The following is a 6,361-nucleotide window of genomic DNA, read 5'->3' on the forward strand; positions in this document are numbered from 1 at the left end:
AGTAGGCCTGGCTGATGTTAGTGATGACATTGGTTGAGATCAGGGTGATGTCAGTAGGCCTGGCTGATGTTAGTGATGACATTGGTGGAGATCAGAGTGGTTTCAGAATTGAAGGGTCCCACTGTACTACCTAAAGCAGCAGAGAATGCCACCTTTGGTGTCTCTGTGAACACAGGAAAGTGTTCACATACATACACAATGACAACATCGTTAATAAAATGCTGAAGAAAATAACAGAAAATAGTAACACCTCTTGTTCTGCAAGACTGCGTTCGTCTTACCTGAATTGACTGTCTTCAGTTCCTCCACCTCTCTCTGTGGCTGTCACTCTGCCCCCCAAAACTGCAACAATATAAAAAATAGACTTTCTGACCCATATTGAATAAAACACAAAAAMTTGTTGTAAATAGTTCACATAAACAGCCTTCAAATCCCTTTATAAGTATATGAATATCCATGTCTTACATGCATTCTCTGTCTTCAGCTCCTCCACTGACTGTCACTCTGGTCCCAAGTCCTAGGATATCATGTAACAATACAAATAMACTGTTGATGACTTCAACAAACCATGTCTTTGTTGATCAAAGTAATCAGAGGACATGTAGCTGTCTTACTTTCCCTCTGTTCTCTGTCTTCAGCTCCTCCACCTGGCCCTCACTGGCTGTCAATCTGCCATCTAGTGCTAAAATGTCATGTAAAGAAAATGTAAATKAWGYGTTKATGAATTCAAACAAACAGCTTCTTTCTACATCAAAGTAATAAGGCTAGAGGTAACTTCTGGGCTTTACCTGTCTTCTTTACCTGTCTTCTTTACCTGTCTTCTTTACCTGTCTTCTTTACCTGTCTTCTTTACCTGTCTTCTCTCTCCAGTTCCTCCACCTTGTTTTTGTGGAAGTGCAGTTCAGTCTTATTGACACTCATCTCCACTCTCTGGTTCACCCCATCTTTCTGCAGCTCCTTCACCTGGCTCTCACTGGCGTTCAGTCTAGCCCCCATGGCTGACAGTTCACCTGCGTGGACTGGAATTACAGGAAATGCTCTTTCATGTTCAGATGCCAACACTTATATGGACCAGGTTGGAAAAATACAATACCTTTACGCAGTCATTTAGTACAGCAACTTCACCTGCATACTCTCTCTTCAACCCCTCCACCATTTAGTACTGCTCTCTTCAACCCCTCCACCATTTAGTACTCCTCTTCAACCCCCCACCATTTAGTACTCTCTCTTCAACCCCTCCACCTCTCCTTTCAATTTGTCCACCTGGCTGTCACTCTGGCTCCATGTTCCTCAGCTCCACTCTCTGTCCTCAGCTCCACTCTCTGTTCCACCACCATGTCCCACCCCACTCTCTGTTCCTCAGCTCCACTCCTGTTCCACCAACATGTCCTCACCCCCACTCTCTGTTCACCACCATGTTTCTCAGCTCCACTCTCTGTTCCACCACCAGGTTCCTCAGCTCCACTCTCTGTCCCACACCATGTTCCTCAGCTCCACTCTCTGTTCCACCACCATGTTCCTCAAGCTCCACTCTCTGTTCCACCACCATGTTCCTCAGCTCCACTCTTCTGTTTCCACCACCATGTTCCTCAGCTCCACTCTCTGTTCCACCACCATGTTCCTCAGCTCCACTTCTGTCCCACCACCATGTTCCTCAGCTCCACCTCTGTTCCACCACCATGTTCCTCAGCTCCACTCTCTGTTCCACCACCATGTTCCTCAGCACCTTCAGCTCAGTGCAGATGTCAGGCTAGGTGGTCAACTGTTCAGCATCAGTCTTTCATCCGTCTCTGTGACCCTGTTCAGTGATACTTCTGTCCCCTCCACTCTCTCCAGCCCATGTCCCAGACAGACAGGACAGCAACACCAGCAGAGCTACAACACCCCTCATTCTGAAACAATGTCTCTTCAGAACTAATGTAGTCTTCTGGGCTCAGTCCCCTTCTTTATACACACTGGTGTTGTTGACCCAATACATGGAAATTTGCAGTGTCCTCATGTAATATTTTGAGAACATAGCCAAGGAATGTGTGATGTAACAGAACAAAGGTAAAAGATTACTCCACGCTAAGCCATTCAAATGAGGCCTGGGGTTGTTTAAGGCGATGGGAGAATCTAACCTGTTACTCAGTTCAACAGTGGGATGGCGGATCCAGCAGCATAGTTCTTTGGGTTTTGGGCACACAGTTGGACAGTAGATGGTTTGATTTACAGTGTTACACTGTATGCCCACAGTGCAACAGTGATGATATTTACAAATGTTACAGTTCAGTAATTCAAGGGTAAAGAATAGTTGTACTTCAAAGAGGTTTCTATTGAAAAACACCACCACCCAAACACCCCCCAAAATGAAAGACTGCACAGTTTTGGCTAATACATGAGAGCCCATGAACAGCACACTGTCTACACATCACCAGGCTCCCTGATTACGAGTAAACTGCCTGAAAAACGGAAATGGTCCCATACCCTTGACAGGATAGAACTCAATGGGATCCACACACTACAAAAACAGCCTACACCTCAAAATAAAATACAATACACATTTATTTGAAACTAACACATTCATGGTAATTGGAAATATTATCATTTAAATCTGAATTAGCACAAAACGTAATATTATGTCACTGCATTTTAGATTGGATTTATCCAAACATTGTCCCAAACATCCCAAATATCCCAACATTTACTGCACAGGTAAAGTAGTGGGGGAGTTAAGCAACATAATGACTTTGTCTAAGCATGAATTTAAAGAAGCACAATTGCCAACACATAGTCCTACAAATGCAAGCTCCATCTGAGCAAAATAAATAGGCAACTTCAATTACATGCTTACAAACAATATGCTTGGGCCTACGGGGAAATGCTCAAGTCGGCATCCTCATAAAGTTTCCTCATAGAAATCTGTCTGTTATTGGCTATACTGGATGTAGACTTTTAGTAAGTGGATTGGTTGGTTTACTGTAAGTAATAATGTGTAGGTTATATTTCTCAGTCAGGACAAGAGCCAGCCTACAGCCCATAGTCAATGTCTGAGGCCTAGTCAGGTAGCCCACCTCACCACCACCACCCTCACACTAGTAATGAAGTAACCTTGCCTCCAGCTGAATGCTTGGTAAAAGGTTGCGTATGGTGTGTGTGTGTGTGCGCGCCCCTGGCCCTGCTTCAGCCTTCATACAAAATTGAAGTTGGAAGTTTACATACTCCTTAGCCAAATACATTTACACTCAGTTTTTCACAATTCTTGACATTTAAAATCCTAGTGAAATTCCCTGTCTTAGGTCAGTTAGGATCATCACTTTATTTTAAGAATGTGAAATGTCAGAATAATAGTAGAGGAATTAATAATTTCAGCTTTTATTTCTTTCATCACATTCCCAGTGGTCAGAAGTTTTACATACACTCAATTAGTATTTGGTAGCATTGCCTTTAAATTGTTTAACTTGGCCAAACGTTTCGGTAGCCTTCCACAAGCTTCCCACAATAGGTTGGGTGAATTTTGGCCCATTCCTCCTGACAGAGCTGGTGTAACGGAGTCAGGTTGGAGGCCTCCTTGCTCGCACACACTTTTTCAGTTCTGCCCACAAATTTTCTATAGGATTGAGGTCAGGGCCTTGTGATGACCACTCCAATACCTTGACTTCGTTGTCCTTAAGCCATTTTGCCACAACTTTGGGATGTATGCTTGGGGTAATTGTCCATGTGGAAGACCCATTTGCGACCAAGCTTTAACTTCCTGACTGATGTCTTGAGATGTTGCTTGAATATACCACATAATTTTCCTTCCTCATGAAGCAATCTATTTTGTGACGTGCACCAGTCCCTCCTGCAGCAAAGCACCCCCACAACATGATGCTGCCACCCTGTGCTTCACGGTTGGTATGGGGTTCTTCGGCTTGCAAGCCTCCCCTTTTTCCCCAGACATAATGATGGTCATTATGGCCAAACAGTTCTATTTTTGTTTCATCAGACCAGAGGACATTTCTCCAAAAAGTACAATCTTTGTCCCCATATGCAGTTGTAAACCGTAGTCTGGCTTTTTTATGGCGGTTTTGGAGCAGTGGCTTCTTCCTTGCTGAGCCGGCTTTCAGGTTATGTCGACATAGGACTTATTTACTGTGGATATAGATACTTTTGTACCCGTTTCATCCAACATCTTTACAAGGTCCTTGCTGTTGTTCTGGGATTTATTTGCACTTTTCGCCACCAAAGTATGTTCATCTCTAGGAGACAGAATGCGTCTCCTTCCTGAGCGGTATGACGGCTGCGTGGTCCCATGGTGTTTATATCTTGTACTATAGTTTGTACAGATGAACGTGGTACCTTCAGGCGTTTGGAAGTTGCTCCCAAGGTGAACCAGACTTGTGAGGTCTACAATGTTTTTCTGAGGTCTTGACTGATTTCTTTTGTTTTTCCCATGATGTCATGCAAAGAGAAACTGAGTTTGAAGGTAGGCCTTGAAATCCATCCACAGGTGCACCTCCAATTGACTCAAATGATGTCAATTAGCCTTCAGAAGCTTCTAAAGCCATGATATCATTTTCTGGAATTTTCCAAGCTGTTTAAAGGCACAGTCAACTTAGTGTATGTAAACCTCTGACCCACTGGAATTGTGATACAGTGAATTATAAGTGAAATAATCAGTCTGTAAACAATTGTTGGAATAATGACTTGTGTCATGCACAAAGTAGATGTCCTAACCGACTTGCCAAAACTATAGTTTGTTCACAAGAAATTTGTGGAGTGGTTGAAAAACGATTTTAATGACTCCAACCTAAGTGTATGTAAACTTCCGACTTCAACTGTACATGTTAATGAGTGTACAAAGCCTATCCTGTCTCTACAAGGTCACTACTCTGTCCTATGGGACTATCCCCTGCATCCTTATGCACACCTGCTGTGTGGGTCTGTGTTGTTTGTGTGTGTGTGTGTGTGTGTTGTGTGTGTGTGTGTGTGTGTGTGTGTGTGGTGTGTGTGTGGTGGTGTGTGTGTGTGTGTGTGTGTGTGTGTGTGGTGTGTGTGTGGTGTGTGTGTGTGTGTGTGTGTGTGTGTGTGTGTGTGTGTGTGTGTGTGTGGTGTGTGTGTGTGTGTGTGTGGTGTGTGTGTGTGTGTGTGTGTGTGTGTGTGTGTGTGTGTGTGTGTGATACTGTACTGACAGTCACACCCTTACCTCACCATGTACATGAGGTGAAAGTGTTATGCCGTCGTCTGCTTCCTAGTCGAAACAGTTCAACAAATATTATCATAACATTTTGTTCCGATTTTGTTTGTTTTGTTGTTCTGCAGATTTTTTTTCTTGAGGCAAGTTGAAGTTCAGCTGCCGAAGTCTACGCCCCTTCATTAGTGATTGGTCAACAGTACTACTCCTAGTAGGAATACTATGGATGGGATTCTTCAATAAAGGTTTATTGTCATTCAACGAGAAACTACTAGTTTCCATGCACATTCTTCACTTGAGAAATATCGCACCAAACATCTTAGTTAGACCTCCCCAGTGAAAATGTCAAAAACAATTACAGATTTCTTGTAGATTAATTCTGACGACATATGTTGTTGCTATGGTATTTATTTTATTTTTAACCTTTATTCAGTTAAGTTCAGAACAAATTCTTACTTTCAATGACGGCCTGGGAACAGTGGGTTACCTGCCTTGTTCGGGAGGAGAATGACAGATTTTCACCTTGTCAGCTCAGGGATTCGATCTTGCAACCTTGCGGTTACTAGTCAATGCCTAACCACTAGGCTACCTGCCGCCCCACTTCAAGAGGGACAAACAGCAATATTCCTGCTTTTTAAGGAGTATTGCCAGGAACAGACATTCGCTTCCCCTAGCCTAGGAGCAAACCGGACCTTAGGCCTTGAGTCTCCTAGGGTTGTAAATCCATCAAATAGACACAGGACATTTCATTTACATCCTTATTTTATGACTCTATGATCACTGTTCCTAGACATCAGTAGAACATCCTGATCAGTACAGACATCAGTATAGACCGCAGCGATAGAGAGGGGAAATTCTCCGCCGCCATGTTTCTTTCATGCCTGCAGCATGATATTTAGAGAGCTAGCGTGTTGGCCTCCTAGGAAGCACACAGCCTCACAGCAGACTGAGCTGAGAGGGTCAGGTGTTATGATCAAGCAGATTAGATAGAGGCTCTGAGGAATCTGTCTACACATCACTGTACTGGGAGAACTGCAGGGAAATCCATCCTACATCGATCCTACACAGAAGAAGAGATGGAGATGTTGAACACAGTCTTTGTAGAATAATGTAATGATGACATGGTCCCAACAGTCTCTTTCCCCGTGTTGCTCGATGTTACCGAGTTCATTTGGAATATTTTGTATTTGCTTAATTTAACTCTTT

At 43.4% G+C, this 6,361-nt stretch overlaps 1 long non-coding RNA gene across 1 annotated transcript; it reads right to left on the bottom strand.

Annotated features, from left to right (window-relative positions):
* Window positions 1–283: 283 nt before the first annotated feature.
* LOC139025403 (uncharacterized) lies at window positions 284–699 on the bottom strand. Its single transcript, XR_011476967.1, has 3 exons — window positions 615–699; window positions 466–517; window positions 284–342 (listed from the first exon to the last, which is right to left on the bottom strand). It is a non-coding gene; the product is annotated as an uncharacterized lncRNA (long non-coding RNA).
* Between the last annotated feature and the right edge of the window lie 5,662 nt (window positions 700–6,361).

Source organism: Salvelinus sp. IW2-2015, unplaced genomic scaffold (genome assembly GCF_002910315.2).
Source record: "Salvelinus sp. IW2-2015 unplaced genomic scaffold, ASM291031v2 Un_scaffold2625, whole genome shotgun sequence".
Taxonomy (NCBI): Eukaryota; Metazoa; Chordata; class Actinopteri; order Salmoniformes; family Salmonidae; genus Salvelinus; species Salvelinus sp. IW2-2015.